Genomic DNA, 18,322 nt, shown 5'->3' on the forward strand with positions numbered 1-18,322 from the left:
AGTATTACTATTAGACATAAAACAGAAGTTATCCATAATTTAATATACTTTGGGTCAGAATTATTCAGGTTGGATAATAATGAAACTCAAGCGAGAACTCGTAAAACGAGGTGATAGGACTCATGGGAGAAAATTATTTCTGGTTGAGAGTCTCCAATCATATGATATAAATGATGATTTTGGAGGATCAGTAGTTCAGATTCCTGATCTGATCCCAATGGCAAATTGGGAAAATTCATCTGAATTGAAGACAATTGTTTAATCTGACAAATCGTGTATTCCCCCTGTGACGAAGGCGCACATTTAATTAATTATTTCAACTTATGCAATAAAATGTTTGAGATCCCCCTACTCTTTTTCCTAGCCTTTTCTTCTCTTCTTGTCTTCCTACATTGACGTTTGATGAAATAATGGAAAAAAAAAGAAAAGAAAAAACGAAAAAAAAATGACCAATGTTTTTGCTAAAAATCAAATTTTATATGGCAAATTTATATGCAAATGAATATCCAGACAAATTTTTACAAACTTTATTCCATATAAAAATTACATTAGAAGTTCCTTATTTGCACCTGATATAAACGAAATTGCAATTTTCACCAATTTTTTTTATCCCATAACTTTTTTGATTTGGAATAAACTTAGAAAACGTATTTATTCGTATGGTTGTTTTTTGAAACGCCAATCACTTATTGATAAATAACTCAACCCCTATTTTAGTCTCATTGAGCTGCAAAAAATGGTTTTTGGGTGTAGCATGAGCCTCATATGACCTCCCCAAAAATCGATACTCCCAGTTCTGCCTGTACGAAAAGAGGGACCCATACAAAATTTCAGGTTCCTAGATTCAATGGTAAGAGAACGTATAAAGGACATCTACACACACCCTTATTATTGAAGACAATGTAGAGTATTATTAATTATTTTGAAAATCCAAACGGATTAGAGAGTATTTAGAATTATAATATTTTTTATAGTGATATACACATCTCGTCTATCAAACTTGCCAACATACGAGAATACTTTTCTTTTGTATTGCCACTAACGAGGATTTAGAAAAACGTCACATCCTTGATGTGAACAGTTCCAGTTCACTTTATATTAAATAATAAGAATAGAGATGAACTGGTACAGCCAGAAGAATCGAGAAAGAAGAGTAAAAAAAAAGTTGCATCATTATTAACTACTTCGTATGATTATTGATTGAGAACTCGTAAGAAGTAATTTTGGAATCGGTTAAATTGATTATTGTTGCCGTTACTGATAATCGACATTGTTATATGAGTCCATGAACAACTCTTGGCTCCAACCCTGATGTCGAAGAGGTATGTAATTCTTTTGTGCAACTAGTGAAATGGGATGCTATTAGTTATTTTTTATTCCAAGGAATGCAAATATTTCTTATATTTTCAACCAAGTATTCAACTCATCATTTTTCCTTATATCTCAGGTATTGATTCTGGAGTCCAAATCATATGACGGTGACGATGTAGGTGGTAGTGTCGTGACATATATTGTTGCTCTTTTGCAAGAAATGGATAAAGCATCATACATATGGGCCAAAATTAAATCATCAGCATTACTTAACACTCGAGAGGTACTTTGTCAAATGACAAATATCAGCAAACGTATTTGTTCCAGTTCAAAGCTTTTTTCAAGTCTTACGAGATAAATCACAGACCTTTACGACTCGCAAGATACTTATAAAGAAGAACTAAAAACATCTTTGCAGCTATCAGAATTACTGTCTTTGGATTCAGGTTAATGCCCACAAAAGTTAAGTGATTCCCAGCGCCGATATTTGATAGCTAATGGGCCATTTCAGCAAAAAATTAAGATATTCCTCTAGAAAGAAAACAATTTTGACACACACAAAACATTATTCTGTTCTATGGCACAACGAGTGTCCAATGATAGAATATAGCATCGATAAAGATGCTGCATATTGATTTACTTTTCCAGCTGCATAATAGCAAAAATGTATGGGTGAGAAAGGGATTCCCATCTTGGAGTAAGATGAAGAGTGTCGGGAAGTAAAAGAAGGGCAAATTAGGTGCGAAATTTTTATGCAACGATCATAGAGAAGCCATAGCTAATCTCGCACAGTTTTCAGATTGATGTGCTTGTTGATAAGTCTCGTCGTAACCTACAGATTCAAGAAGAAGTAGATCTACTTGAGAATACTATAGTTGTTTACATTTTGATGGATGTTGTAAAAACGTTAGCTAGACTGAACTTCCCCTTTTGTAGAGATCTCCCTAATGAATCTATGGGAAATTTCAACCAAATTTTAAATCTTTTATCTCGACACTGTCTGACGATGGAGCACGGGGCAGAAAACAGAAACGGGTGAGCGCATCTTGTTTCCTATGTGTCAAGTCAATTCCAGAAGGAGATGATATACATCTTGGGTACTGCAGTACGAAGGATGATGATAAACAAAATTAATGCTGCAGTAATGTTCTGCTGACACAACACTGGATCTATCTCGTTATGATCAAATGACTATTTTTGGGTGATGTGTGAAAGATATGAACGCTTGTTGGCTCTTAAACATATAAAGAGTAAAACTGGGGAAGATACAGCCAAGGCTATTATTTCAGTAATATCCAACAACCAAGTGAATACAAACAAGATAGTTTACAGTTATACGATTTTTCTATTACAATGGCTGGTCAGTACAACAGAAACTGGAAGAATTGATGGGACGAAATGTGTCATACTTTCCGTGTCAGAGTCACCGGAGCAACACTTTAATTGAACATGGGTGTAATGCGAGTAAACTAATAACTTCACTCTCTACAATGTTAGAGTCTCTATACACATTCTTCGCTGGTAGTACCAAAAGGTAAGCATTAAATTCGTGAATGACTATGAAACATTTTCTATTTATATCACCGTATTTGTAATGCTAACTAAGGTTTTTTTTTTTTGTTTATCAAAAGTCATACTAGTTTGAATTTTTTTGAAAACTTGTGTATAACACATTGAAATAAAAGTTATGAACACAAAACTGAAATCCCAGAATAATTTATCCTATTGTACGAATCACTTTGAACAATTTAAATACATAGGGAAATCTGAATGGTCAGTAATCATAAACTATAATCCATATTAATTTTCTTTTTTGATTAAGCAAAGATCGATGGCTCACAAGTAATATATATTTAATTGAGTTTATAGTAAAGAACGCATAACATCAAAGGGATGATTAACTAAAAGTAGTACCCAATATGATTCAATAATTTAGTTCAGTAGAAATAATATTTCACCATGAATATAGAAATGAAATGTACATTTACTTGCTACAGTATTATAGATACAATTATAATATTAAAAACAATAGTTTTTGGATTTAGACAGATACAATTTATTCAAGATACATTTGAAAGTTTATTCACTCTTCTATTTGCTCCAGGATGACTATGTCTCTTGCGTTTCCTATTTTCTTATACATTAACAGAGGGACTTTTTAACTATGATATTAGACTTTTTCTAAGCTATTTATTCAATCAATTTAAAAATCATCGTATAATTTTACTACGCACATAGAACTTGAAAACAAGGTCCATTATATATATTAGTCTTCCTCCAGCCTTATTGATGGTGAAGAGCAACATTTTCAAATTATAACTTATTGGTATACAAGACATTAATAAAAATCAATTCCTCAATTTTCGTAATCATCTTTTTTGGTTTCACATAGTCGTTCTAGCTTTCAAATCAGCTATGACGTTATGAATTCCATCAACAATTTTAACTTTATTTGACCTCACAATATACACAAGCTTTGAAACTGGAACCTTCTTATGATTTTGATTAGGATAAAAAGTCAGCTCTTGATCATAAAAGAATCTTAATTGAATGAGTGAAACGCGTCTATTTGTTCATTTAATAATACCAATAATTTCCTGTGTCTTGCTTCTGAAGATACTCAATTCGTATTTCACCTTTAGCAAGATCAAGGCGTGTATTTCGGGTACAAATATTGATGGAACTACATTTATTTCTTTTAATTTGCTTCTTTTATTAGGTCATGACATTTACAACGATATGAGTTGTTTTTAAATAGGTTGTTCTTCAAAGTCCTTATTCAAAAATCTTATGAGTCGACACTTAAATTCTAGTTGGTTTCTAATCATTTCTACATATATCTTTAACCCATAGCTTGCAAAGATTTCTGAATGTCGTTTCCACTTCAACAGCTTAAGCCACGACATTAATCAGAGTTGGAGCAAAGTCCTTATACTGCAGTTCCACGTAAAGTATCAAGTCATGTCCAAGTTCCACAGATTTCATTCAAGCTCATTTCGAGTCCATAACTATAATACGGGGTCCATACTATTAAGGTTTTTCTTGAGAGCAAAATATACTAGCCTTGGGGTCCAGTCTAGTTGCAAGACCCTAGTTATGGAGTCTAAGTGAAGTCTTTGATGGTGATATCGTCTTCGAAATATAGACTCAACTCCAAGTCGAGTCGCAAGCCTTGAGTCCAAGTTCCCACTCTGGCAATAATTGACCATTGGATCTTAAATTATACATATATTATTATAATAATGATTTAATAAATCATCATAAATAAATGTATACATAGTTAATTGAAAACTCCTCTTTAATTTTCAAGAAGTGACTGGTGATCAGGTCAAGAGAAGTCCGAAATATCACTAACACTTACGTCATTAAGTTTTATCAATGAATTAAATTAATAATTATGTTTTGTATGGTTGTTAAAAGATTGAATGTTTGGTCGTATAGTTGCTATTTATTGTAATAGGAGGTGAAATGCTATGAGTAGATGGCCTGGTGGTAAAAGGAGGTAATTGATCGGGAGTTTAAGGACGAGGGTAGTTGGTCAGGGTAAGAGCCCTAATACCCATTATAGTATATTCGTTATATCAACGTTGACGTTACAACGGGGGCATCCTGTTCATTTATTTAATACAATAGTAACTTTGATACATTTCCAACCTCTACAGAACTCCCTGGTCCGTCGTTAAGCTTTATGCCAAATCAGCGAGAGTCGTTTCTCTAAAGGACGAAAATAGTTTATACTTTCGTATTATTATTTGTATTAGAAAGTTGTGAGTTATTAACCCTTTAATATCGACTACGAACCTCAAATAATAAAAGGATGAATTCATTGTATAAAGATTTCCAAATAAGGTGTTACAAGGAAAATTAGTGGTTTAAATACTTTGTTCATTATTAAATCCTAGCATCGAACCTCGAAAATAGTATGATTAAGTTATCAAAAATTATTGTAAATTGAAGTAATAAAATAAATTTGGGATTTTTTTCCTTATCTTGATTTATGTATCAGTGACACCATTTTTTTTTTTTTTTGGGGGGGGGGGCGTAAATTTTTATCATCTTTAAGTAGGAATAACAGGGCCTCTGTTGGGCTAATCAAAATAACTTATAAAAATAAATCAAAGATAATTAGTTGAAGAATACAAATCCACTCCACTCTTTTTTAAGAAAAATTCTTCTTGTGTCATTTCTAGTTGATCACTTCATATATTGACAATTTTATTATGTCTGTGAATAAATTGGGGCTATCATATAAAAATTAGTGGGGGTCGCAGGATTATTTATAGGGGAGGCTTGGTTTTAGGATTTTTTAAAAAAATAAAAAGTGAAAATTTCTTGGATAAAAATTTTAGAAATTAATTTTTTTGGAACAAAAAAATTTCAAAAATCTAAAGATATTCAGAAAAAATTAAATTTTTGGGGAAATTTTTTCCAAAATTCAAAGTTTTTCACAAAAAATTAAATGGGGAGGGCCATAGCTCCTCCAGTTCACCTCCTGTGGACACCCTTGGAAATACAGATGTATAGCTACACTTTCAATAAAATATTACAACGCAATATCATAAATTAGAATACAGTTTAAAATATAATACAACATAGTTTTTTTATTTTATCTAATTCTTTTTAAAAATTGTGGAGAAATAATATGACAAAATAATAATAAGACCTAACCCCTTGAACTACGACATCCTAGACGCAGTCAAGAAGAAGGCATGTCCGACTTTGTACTCAAGTGTTGAAAACTTGCATGCTTCTGTTGAGAAGATAAGAGCCCATATGTCTGAGGACTTTGTCAAAACACGTCTAATGTATTGAGGTCAAGATTGGCACCGATGGAGGCTACTTCAAAAAATAGACCTGAGGTCTATGTCGTTAGTGATTTGAAAATGGCCAAATCAACGTTTTTCCTAATCAAGTATATCAAGAAATAATTAGTTAATCATTTCCCATCTATTGAAATATCACATATGTAATAAACCTAGGCATACGAGGGATATATTTTATCATAGACAGTAATGCTTTTCTTTTATTCGATGGTCCATTTTGATATCCAATAGAAAACAATTTTCCTTAATATTAATGAAAGTAGGGTTATATTGTTAAAAACTTGGTTGTTTGGTCTCCAAGTTGGCCTATATCACCAAAGCTGAGGTCATATTAAATCGTTCGATTAAACACAGAAACTCAAATATGAAGTGTCGACAAAACAGCCAAATATCCTACAAGCTTTTATTTTTTAACATAGATCTATTGGAATACACAAGTTAGTAAACGACTGGATCTGAATAGTGTTACTGACTATTACAAACACTCGCACTAAAATAAAGTAAGTTTATCTAAAGAGCTTAACCATCTATAAAATGATCTTTTTTATCAGAAATACAAACCTTTCAAAATAAATATCAATACTTCTTTAATTACGATATTTTGGTCAATTTAAGTTATAAATAAAAACCCCTTGTCCTTGGATATTGGTGCAGTTACGACATTTAAAGAATTGTATTTCAATTCAATTCGTAGAAAAACAACTGATAAGTACCAGTAGGAGTTTTATGGGTCCTTCCCCGGGTCCCGTCCTTAAATGAAAAAAAGGTTCGTAAATCTTAGATTTTAATTTTAAAAATATACTAGAGTAGGTTTGACCGGCGTTGCTCGGGACATTAAGAAATTAAAATTAAGTAAGAACTCCTCTGCTGGATATAAAACAAAAAATTAAGACCGTAAAATTTGAAGAAGGATTGTCATTCTGATTTTATGAGATTTAGTATACTAATATATACATAGACAATCTTCTTTCACTCGATGAGGAAGTAGTTGCTTTAGTCTGAGTTAGACGCCGAACTCGCAGTCTCACAGTCGCTTCCCTGAGCATCAAGGAAACACCCTAATATCCAAAATACACTCCAGCCTTCTGGTGGTACAAGTGAAGTACCAGGCCTCAAGGCAGCTTAAACTGTACTGCCTCCCCATTACTAACCACCAAGAAACCCCTTCAAATATGCTAAAATACAACCTTGGGTTGTGCAGGCGAACTGCTGGACCCGAGTTAAATTAAATTTCTCTGCCGCCGCTTCCCTGAGTATAAAGAAACCCTCCTAATATCCGGCCATCAGGTTGTACATGTGAAGTGTTGGGCCAAAATAAGGTTTGAACTATACCACTGCCGTGTTTCTAGTCACCAAGGATCCCTTCCAATTATACTAGAATATACGCCCAACTACGGGTTATGGGTTGCTGGTACCTAATTTGTCCACTGCCGCTTCCCTCAGAATCAAAGAACCCTTATAATATTTATAAAACACCCCATCTCTCAGATTGTACAGGTGAAATGCTAAAAAAAGTGCTATTTGAAGGCCGCCATGGCTCCAAAGGGCAAAAAAAAAAGTTATTAGAACCGTTTCTGGAGCCTTAAGAACCTACATGATACTATTTTGTATCTATGATACTATGACCTATTTTCTGATAAAAAACCCTATTCGAAATTAAATTCACATTTTTATGTGTCATATTTATATGCAAACTAATTTCCAAAAAAATTTCTACAAACATAATTTTATCTACGAATCTAATATTCTATTGGAAATCTATTTTTTTCGCACCTAAAAAAACGAAAGTACATTTATCACCTAGGTATTTCTTTTCTTGAGCATACATTTTTTAACTCTTAATAAATTTAGAAAACGTAGTTATTTGTATAGTTGTTTTGCCAACAAGCAGTGACAATCCTGGTTTTAGGGAGATATTTATTGCAGATCATCACACAAGAGGACATTTCAAACAAAAGCTTTATTTTCCCTTCCGTTACAAACATGATATTGTTAGAAAAATAATTTTAAATAAAAAAGTACCTCAAGGTACGTCATTATCACCCTTCTACTTATTAAGCAGGTATAAAATGAAATTGAAATGTAGACGGTTTTGTGACACACAAAAACTGCTTAGTCATCTTTTGGTAAATATAAATATCTATATTTAGTATCTGTTCTGCAAAATACGCTAGGTAACAGTTTGAAAATATGAGGCTTGAGGTGTTATTTTTTTTTCCTTGATTTAAGTATATGTATTGTGATTGCTAGTATTAAAATGAAATAAATACCATGTAAGAGTGAATCCAAAAGAATTTTTTAAATGGATTTTAGGACTATAGAACTAACACATTTTTTGCCGAAAAAAAATATATCAATGTATCTACCTCATGACAGCCACGGTGGCTGTTAATATGACGCATCATATATCATATCGAAGTGGAACTCACTGTTGTTCCAAAAAAAAAAAAAAAAAAAAAAAAAAAGCCCTCCCTAAAATATAATCCCGCGAATAATTCGGGACTATTATCGTTCTGATCATTTTTCATCATTAAGGCAATCACCAAATTGAAGTACAATGAATAAAACTGGTGTAAAAGTTTTTTTATAATTATGAAAATGTTTGTATTGATTCTGAATCTTGGTTTGAACTCAACATATTCCCATTTTCGGCGGAAAAATGTTGAAAAACAACACTTTAAACCCTTATATCCTATTCATCATTCAAAGTGATAAAGAATGTCATATTGTTAATTTAGAAAATAGGAATGGATCAATGTGAGCTTGCAAGTGCGTCGTGCATGTCTGTATACAGAGAACAGTGTTTCTGTTTGTTTTTGTTATGGGTCTCGTTTCCATATCATAATTCTTGTGAATTTTTAGTCTATGTTTGGAAGATACTCGTATTTCCTAATATACAATTCAATAGCAGGTATTTAAAAATATCAACTTTGGCACAATACCGTATTTTCTGAAAAGTTGTGTTGTTGTATTGAAATATCCTATTTTATTAAATCACAGATTTTGGTGTAGGAAATTCGATTATTCGAATATCTTCCCACGTTCTCCAGACAATGAATGACAAATTATTAAAAAAAAGAGAGGCTTAAAGGTGCTAATGTCGGGTTGAAATTGATGTACCTAGGTCTCATCAACAGATTAAACGAAAACTTCACAAGATACTATGTAGATAAATATATTTTTAAAATACATTACAATATTTATTTGATAAATTACACCACATTTTTTAATTTTAAGTCTACTTAAGATGACTTTTTTCCAGCAAATGGTGCAATTAAACGAAGCAATAGATTGATTTTTTTTTAAACAGGGTGAAATATTAAAAATTGATCTACATTAAATATAAATGTCATAAATTTGATTTTCCCCATTTAAGTAATGAATGTGAATCTCCAAAAATTTTCTATATTTCCGTGCACGCCTCCTGCAAGTTTTTTCTCTCCTGCATTTTGTAACATACCTACTGTATTTGCTCTATTTTCGGGGAAGGTATTATTAATAATTTAGTATTTACACTTACATATAGATTTTCATTGTGAACTCAAATCAAAGGTAATTAATTTACTGAAGCTCCAAAATACTATGAAATAAAACCGTTATATATTTGGGAAGTTGCCCAGCAATAATTATTTTATTAGCTTAAAGAGAGACATGTGTTTTTAAGGCCGGTAGCATAAACAGCTTGATGAATAGGCCTAGCATGCCGTGGATGATTTATAATTGTAATATTACATTCAAATAATACGGTCTTAAACTATAATTCGCAGTTACGACCCTATGAGTACATAATTCTAGTCAATGTTATTGCTTTTCTAGTTAGTTAGATTTAGTTATTCATTTGTAGGCCTCAGGCAAAGACAGTTGAAAAATAAAAAAAGACGAATGGATGACGTTTGACACTTTTCCGTGCTCTTGCTTCTTGTATTTAAATTTCATTTATACGGCGGTCATACATTTCAGCGTGATTTTTTTCAGCAGGGGCACTTTTTACAGCATAGCTTCTTTTCAGCTTGCTTCTTTTCTGGATAGCTATTTTTCGCTCAAGAACACATCAATTCCTTTATATCTTGTAAGGAATCATCGTATACTTCTTTAGGAACTAAGGAGTTTAATTAAAAGACAGAATAACCGGCTGAAAGACCCAGTGAGGAATACACACAGAATAATCATCCTCCATCCACAGCTCATTCAATGAAATTATTGAGTCCATTCCTCCTTAAGTCAACTCTGATTCGTCTCCTACTCTGAGAAAACATTCATTGATAAGAGTCCTTCAGTGTCCTGAAATGCTGAAGTCATTCATATCTATCACATTGATATAATTCCATTTATAATATGGAGTTTGGGATGTGCGGTCTACATGGCTGATTATATAACCTGAACACTTGAAGCTCACCCTTGATTTCTTTATTGCTTTTGAGTCTATTTTGTCATTGGAAAACATGTGAAAGATAATTCTATTCTGTTATATTATTACATATAAATTGTTATTGGGAACTTTTAAGGGAATATGTGTTTAAAAAAAATATTAGTGACTTACGCATACTTCAATTGGAATATCTGAATGTCGTTGCAATTCCCAAACTTATTAAGTAGGGAATCCTTTTCTAAACAGCTTCTCACCATATTGGAATATTACTCTTGCAAAGATCTAGGATCTCCACACTAATAAATTTATTATAGATAATAACTAAATGTTTTCCATAAGAACTAATTATAATGTGTTTTATTGAAGACAATAGTTAAAATGTAACAAAATAAAAATACGATTTGGTTGGACAAATAAATTAAAACATAAAAAATATTCCTCAAAGTTTAATTCCCTATTTATGAGTTATCCGTTATTTTATTTTTGTATCTTATTGATTTCTTCAATTTTATTTTGATAAGAAAATGCTATTTAATTATTGTAATTGTAGACATGCGAGTTATCAAAATTATTACTGTTATTAGTTGTAGAAATATTATATTGGTCTGTGTTACAAACTGTTCAAGCAATATGAATATAGGGATTCTTTAGAAAATTTTATTTCCTGAGTATCATTTAAATATTTGCAAAAATGTATATCTCTAAAGAAATAATAGTCAAAATCACAAGGCTTACTTAAGACATCATATTCAGTTATGTTAGCAAGCTCATTATATTTATTATATTCAGCATAAATGACAAATTAAGATCTTATTATTAATCTGTTTTTGAGATGATCATTTCATGTTTATTACATAACATCCAATTATTCTTAATATACTACTTATTTCTCCACTATTTTGATGACTTTTTTATGATAAAACTATACTTAGTACTAAAAAAATAATGTTTATTCCTAACTGAAGAAAATATATTGAAAATATTCATAAATGACGGGGATGCCATCGATCAAAGTTACATTGTAGCTAAAAGTAAACTACTATATTGATAAAAGTTTTTGTAGAATAATCGCGTTATACACAATTTGGAATGCCCAAGGTATTTACCTAGTCTAGATGAGATCTATCCCTTCTGAATGAAGATAATGAATATTAATCCCATTAATGTGTCTATAGATTTAAAGATATTGTTGTTACATCAATTAAAAATTTTAGTCAAACTCATAATAGATAATCTTATGAAATATATTATGAATAAAAAACCAAATGCTTGTAGTTGTATTTATATGGCCAGTTACAATGCACCTACTCGTTAAAGAAGGAATAGATAGCAAGAATACATGTAATGATGTCTTAAGCTCGATTAGTATGGAATATAGATAAGTGAAGAGGTTAATATATTATTGAAAGCAAAAGAGGATCAAGGCACTCGCCCTTTGAGGGATTCATATATAGAATCGACAGTAAATCTACGGAAACCTGGACTTGGCGGTGTATCGAAGCAAATTGCAAAGGTCGAGTGAAGACACAATTGAGTCCACAGAATGGGGATGTGCCCATTTCTGGTTTATTGATCCATTGTCATGCCCCAGTCCCATCAAAAATAGAAATCAAGAAATTGTACACTTCTAGAAAAAATTCTGCAAAATCATCTTCCGAGTCCATAGGAGCAATTATTGCAAACATTGTCCAAAATTTAAGCGAAGAAGCATCTGCTTCCTTAGGAACTATTATAAATTTTGTCCGAACTATTAGGAGGATACGGCACAATCACATGGCTCCACCATCACCGGGAGCAAGAAATTGATTTGAAATTCCAGAAGGATGTGTTTTCACAAACAAAATTAATTGGTTACTACTTTCATTTGGGGCAATCCCTTTGGAGACATATCCAAACTTCTGGACTAAGTCAAATATACATAACTATTGAAGATTTTCGATTAAAGGCAAAAATCCTACTTTCTTTGGTTTTTTTATTCTGGACCAGGTTCCAGGAGCCTTCCGAGAGCTGACAGAAACTTTTTTGGACGAACTGCGAGTCGTTGCAGACTGGAATATGTACGATAAAGTGGCACAAGGATTAACGAGGACAAATAATTATGTTGAGTCATTGCATATTGTTTTCCAGTCCTCTCTACAGTGCCAGCATCCCTCAATCTGGAAATTAATAAATGTAATCACGCGAGAAAATGGACTCCATGACGTAGTTCTGCAACAATTATTATCAGGCGCTAATCCTTTACGAAAGAAAAATCTATATAGACGAATGACACTCGCACCCGAAAGATAAATTGAATTGAAGAATATACTACACGTACTAGATTTCTTGCGCGGATATGCATTTAATTTTGAAATGAATTTATAATAAATATAATTTATATGTTTTAATTTAAAAAAATAAGACTTTTGACATTATATAATTAATTTTTGTGTTACTATAATTTCATTTATTAAATGATCTTCTTTTCTAATTTAGAAATGTAATTCTAAATCTATACGATTCCACAGAAAAAATTTAATCCCATTTATTTCATTGATAATTTTCGGAGTCGTTCATTTTTATACTAAGGAAGATTAATAAGTATATTGGGGCATTTAGGCTAAATTTCCACTAAGAGCACAAGGCTTTTGAGCACTTTTTTTCAGAGAACAAGTTTAAGAAGTTTGTTCTGTATTAGAATATGCTTTTGACGAGTCTGTGTATAAGTATTCTTGAGTTATAAACAAATTCAACAAGAGTCCAAAGCATTAATTTTCCTACCATATTGTATCAAGCACCAAATCCTAAAATAGCCAGAATTTAATTTGTTTTTTTGTAGAGTTTAAGTATGATATAACAAAGTCAATAATCGAGATGAAAAAACTGAATGATACAGTTGACGGAAGAGAAAGTTAAAGGAGTTTAGTCTTGGAGGAGATAGTATAAGGCAAGTGTTAAAGAATGAAGTGCGGGGTCTCATCTTTGAATGTAACATCCCTTAGAGGCGGTGCACACGAAGTATATAAAATAATATATGAGTTTATTGTAATACATCATGGATCAACTAAATTAAGGTAAGAGTTGAAGGCCTCAGGAATCTTCTTAGTCCACGGAGTTGACCCTCGAGTCTTGTTTGCTTCTTCCATCCCTTCAATACCATACTAAACTTTTTTTTAAAGAACAAGCTTAAGAAAAGAACACTCTGTGTTTGGAATAACTTTTGCCAAATCTGGTTATAATTACTCTCGAGTCATAAGCAAATTCAAGAAGAGTCTTAAGTATCCATTTTCTCTAATGCATTGTATCAAACACAAAATCCTAGAAGAGTCAGAATCAGTAAAAGATTATTGTAGAGTTTAAGTATGATTTACCTAAGTTTAGGAGCGTTCCTAGCTTTCATCCTTTGGGGGACTTCACCCCAAAATTTATCAACACCTTAATACAATACTTATATAAATTGTTTTATTTTATATATGATAAAATTTTGGGGGTGCCGAAGAAACTTTTGGGGCTAGCGATGCCACTCAATGATAGAGATAGTAAAAACTGAATGATATAGTTGATTGCAGAGAAAGTTAAATAAGTTTAGTAAAGGAGGAAATAATTTAAGACATGAGTTAAAGAATGAAGTACGAGGTTCACATCTTAAATCTGTAATAAGGATAATCAAGAAATTCGATCTATAAGGAAGATAAACAAATAGAAATGACTCTGTAGCTCAACAACAGTGAGTACTTTTAAAAATAATAAATTTTGAATGACGAAAAATATCATGGAACAGATCAATAAACACTCAATTTTCATGCAATTTCCATAACAGGGAGCCCTTATTTCATACTATAGGTGGAAAATACCTTGAATTTTGATTACTATTTTAAGAAAAGTTTATGCAAGTGTGCATTCTTCATAATCGACGGTTTCTAATCCATGCTTCTGTCACTCTATTTGTATTCCTCGTTAGAGAGGATAAATCATGTTCTATGCCACTTGAGAAAATAGGTCAACTGATATAAACTGAATTTCAGAGTGAGAAGGATAAATGATATCACTATGTTTTGCCAATTCTCTCGCTCCCTTAGAGGCGGAGCACAAAAGTATATAAAATGATATAGGAGTTTATTCTAATTCCACGGAGTTGACCATGGTGCCTTGTTCACTTCTTTTATTCCTTCAACACCTCACAAGGAGACTTGCCACAAACAAGCGAGGACAATAGATATAGAAACAATAAATATTATTCAATTGATGAATTAGGGGTCTTGGTTATGAGGATATACAATATTTGCTAAGCTATTCTACTGAGGGTGATAGATTAGGAAATACAGCACTTTTCAACCTGCCAAATAGTGATCGAAAGACTGTTCCTCGTCCTCACTTTGCACTCAATTTCTCCTATTAAGATCTTGGCGAGATTTAACTTCGAGCAGTCTCAACACATTATAAGAGCAAAAGCTTTTATGCTTTTCCAACACGTTGGTCCAACCCCCTCTTTGTGTCATTGCGTTAGGCAAGACTCCTCCGACATAATAGGAGAGTCTATTTCAAGGCTCAATGCAGGCAGGCATACTTCATGCCATATACTAAGTAAATGGAATGCTACTCCTTATCTGAAGACTCCTATCGTGCTTAGTTTCAACATTTAGATAATATATTGTATTGTTATTGGACTACTAGTGATAACATGATTTCTTTTTAAAAAAATCCAAAAACCAAGTCCCCCCCCCCCAAAAAAAAAAAAAAAAAAAAAAAAAATATATATATATATATAAAATCCTGAAGCTAAAAATGTTTTTTATTAAAGTTAAATCCCTTACTTCTACAGCGAGATAAACTTTGCACACCCCCAGATTTAGTGGGAAAATAGACGAAAAAGATAAAAATTACTTATGAAAAAGAGAAAATTCTGCCAATATCTTTTTTGTCGTTTTTATTCTATATAAGTTAGTATATAATAATGGGGATAGCATCAATGCTGAATGTTCGTAAAGTAAATTGGAACAAAGAAATATAGTATTGTATTTTGAAAAATAGACTTATAAACATGCTTCTTTTATACAACAATTTCACATCAAACCAAAGTTCAAGAGTACTTAATTATAAATGCAATGCAAGGGATTTTTCACAAAGTAGTTTTCAAACAGAAACAACAATGGCTACAAGAAGTTTAACTATGTGTTATGTATTGTCTTTTATTTACTTTTAAATCATGACGTAGGGATTTGTTTTAAATAGATAGGTAGGTACCTTGTGTTTTACGAGTTTGTATATTTTAATAGTCATAGTATGTACATCCTTTTAAATGTAATCCCTTACAGAATATATGTTTTAGTGTATGATTGTACCCCCAATCCAAAGGTGCTCTTATTGACTTTACTCCGGTCCGTTGCTTCCGTCTGTAGGTGGTGTTCGTAGAACACTATGCATTTCCTTTTTTGGTCATCCCAGTGATCTAAATCCTGCAATTCTCCCATCTATTAAGCATGTCTATTAATCCCTTTTAATTGTAAAGTAAGACTTAAATCAATTTCGTCCTGGTAAATGGTTTAAAAGAGAGGCTTATTTAACAATTGCTGATTTAATTTTGTCAATATGGGAGCAATTCAGCATTCCAGTAATAAACAAATACTTCGTTGCTGGTACAGTTAAAAAAATAGACGAAAAAGTATTGACAAGATTTCTAGAAATGGGTTGAAAACAGATAATCCTTTGGTCAAAAACCTCGTTAATGAATGTAAGAAAAGGTTTGATATCGCTTCATGTCAATGCTATGATAATAAAATTCCAAGAGATAAATGCAAATGTCAAAGAAAGATCCCATTTCAAGAGTGGCAGGCATATATTGACAAAAAAAAAAATAGGGTGGGGATGTTAGGACCTATTGATTGTGTTACTACCAGAAGGATTTTGGAAACTGCCATCAAGAGAGAATGTCAAATTGAGCATGAAAATAACAAAGGAAAACGGCTAATGGACCAAAATTATTTTAATCAGTCCTTAACAAATTTTTCAGATGTGAAAGATTTCCCTATACTTGAAAATGCTGATGAGAACTTGGACTTTGAAGAAGAATCTGTGAGGCAATTCAAAAAATCTGACCATAATAAGGGGAGTTACCCTAATCTTGCAATAATGGCGGACAGATTTCGGTTGTCAGATACAGCAATAGCTGCTATATGTAATTCTGTTTTAGAAGATATGAAATTAATTGTGCCTTCGAATATACTCGATAGGCAAAAAATTAAAAGGGAAAGACAGAAGTAGAGTAAAATTCATGAAGAATCTTCAAAAGAAGAATCAATGAAAATCAAATGCATTGGTTTTGATGGCAAAATCGACCTTCCCAAAATGTTTAAAAGTGTTGAACATCAAGAGAGAAGCAATTACAGTACTCTAACATGAAATTGTTTTCATTTTTATTCGTATAAAATATGTACGGGTGTATGTAGTTTTTTCATGATTCGAAACTAAAAATTTAAATTAACAAAATAAACTTTCTTTTTCTTTTTTTGAAATTAAACAAACAAATTAATGTTGGGCTTTCCCCATTTAACAACCCCCAACATGAATATATTGACCACGTTTCACCAATAAGTGGGAAAGTGGAGGATCAAGCTAGAGAAATACTATCAGTTCTAGAAGATCATGAAATCTTGCTATCATATATGATGGTTGCAAGACAAATGTAGGAATTTGGTCTGGCATTGTAAGGAGGCTTGAACTTTCCCTCCAAAGACCCCTTCAATGGCTGGTGTGTAAACTGCACATGAATGAACTGACATTGAAGGTGGCATTCAAAAAAATTGATGTTGGTCAGCAAGGACCAAGTATTTATAGGGGTTCAATTGGAAAATCAATAAATGAAGACTTACAAAAAATGCCAGTAGTCAATTTCAGGCCTGTTGTAGGGGAAAAAAATAAAAAATTAATGAAGATATTTTAGCAGACCTTTACGACATTGTTTTGGCAATTCAGTCTGGAAAAATTACTCCTGGTTCCCACTTATCTCTTAAATCACCAGGAACCTTACACGAGGCTAGATGGCATACCGAAACTAATCGCATTCTGCAATATTATATATCGAATAAAAAGCTTAGCAAAAATCTCTTAAAATTGTAGGATTTATGTAAAACTATTACGCTCCAATGTGGTATGCAATTAAATGTAAACCGAATTGCTCTGATGATTCAAAGCATTTTCAGCTTGCAAATTTACTATCAAGGGGTATTAATAAAGATATGGCTCCTATTGTACAAAAAAAAATTATCCGAAATTCTTTCATCGGTCATCATTAATATATATTATTAACAGTAATGGTAGATGAAGATTCAGAAGTTCTTAAATTTACATTGAAAGTCTTGAATGCAAAAATTTCATAGGACCCCCCCCCCTCCCCTAGGCAATTCATAACTCCTAATAAAATAAACTATGAATCAAATCATTTCATGAATATGATTGATTGGTGTAAGATAGTAATTTCAGTTCCTCCAATCTTACAATATTGGTCAGATAAAGAACTTATGAAACCAGCGAATAAGCCTTTGAAATTGGAGAAATATCCATGCCATTTCCAATCTGTAAAAAGGGCAAAGACACAGATACATTTTTTCAACTTTAAAATCAAGAGATACACTAAGGAAATTTAAAACTAAGTGTCAGTACCCAGTTTGATATATTTACATAATATATGTTTAAAAATAGCATTCAGCAAAGGTTTGGGATAATTATCCACATATTTTAACTTATAAGTAAGGGGTTTAACTTTAGCAAAAAATTACATATCGTGCAATATCATTTTTTAGGCGCTTAAAACTTTTTTAAAAGGAAGAAAAAAAAAGTTAAC

The 18,322-nt window shown here is 32.0% G+C and overlaps 1 protein-coding gene across 5 annotated transcripts in view; it reads left to right on the forward strand.

Annotated features, from left to right (window-relative positions):
* The first annotated feature begins 1,062 nt into the window (after nucleotides 1-1,062).
* The window catches only part of LOC121115655 (uncharacterized), a 33,758-nt gene continuing 16,498 nt past the window's right edge, over nucleotides 1,063-18,322 (forward strand). Inside the window, exons 1-4 of one of the 5 annotated variants that reach the window (XM_071887730.1) lie at nucleotides 1,125-1,322; nucleotides 1,448-2,845; nucleotides 6,554-6,634; nucleotides 6,750-6,900. The gene's annotated coding sequence lies outside the window, so the exon portion shown is untranslated. Of the gene's footprint in view, nucleotides 1,323-1,447; nucleotides 2,846-6,553; nucleotides 6,635-6,749; nucleotides 6,901-18,322 lie in introns of all 5 variants that reach the window. The other 4 variants (XM_071887728.1, XM_071887727.1, XM_040709751.2 and 1 more) reach the window with 4 other exon arrangements.

Source organism: Lepeophtheirus salmonis, chromosome 4 (genome assembly GCF_016086655.4).
Source record: "Lepeophtheirus salmonis chromosome 4, UVic_Lsal_1.4, whole genome shotgun sequence".
NCBI classification, from domain to species: domain Eukaryota; kingdom Metazoa; phylum Arthropoda; class Copepoda; order Siphonostomatoida; family Caligidae; genus Lepeophtheirus; species Lepeophtheirus salmonis.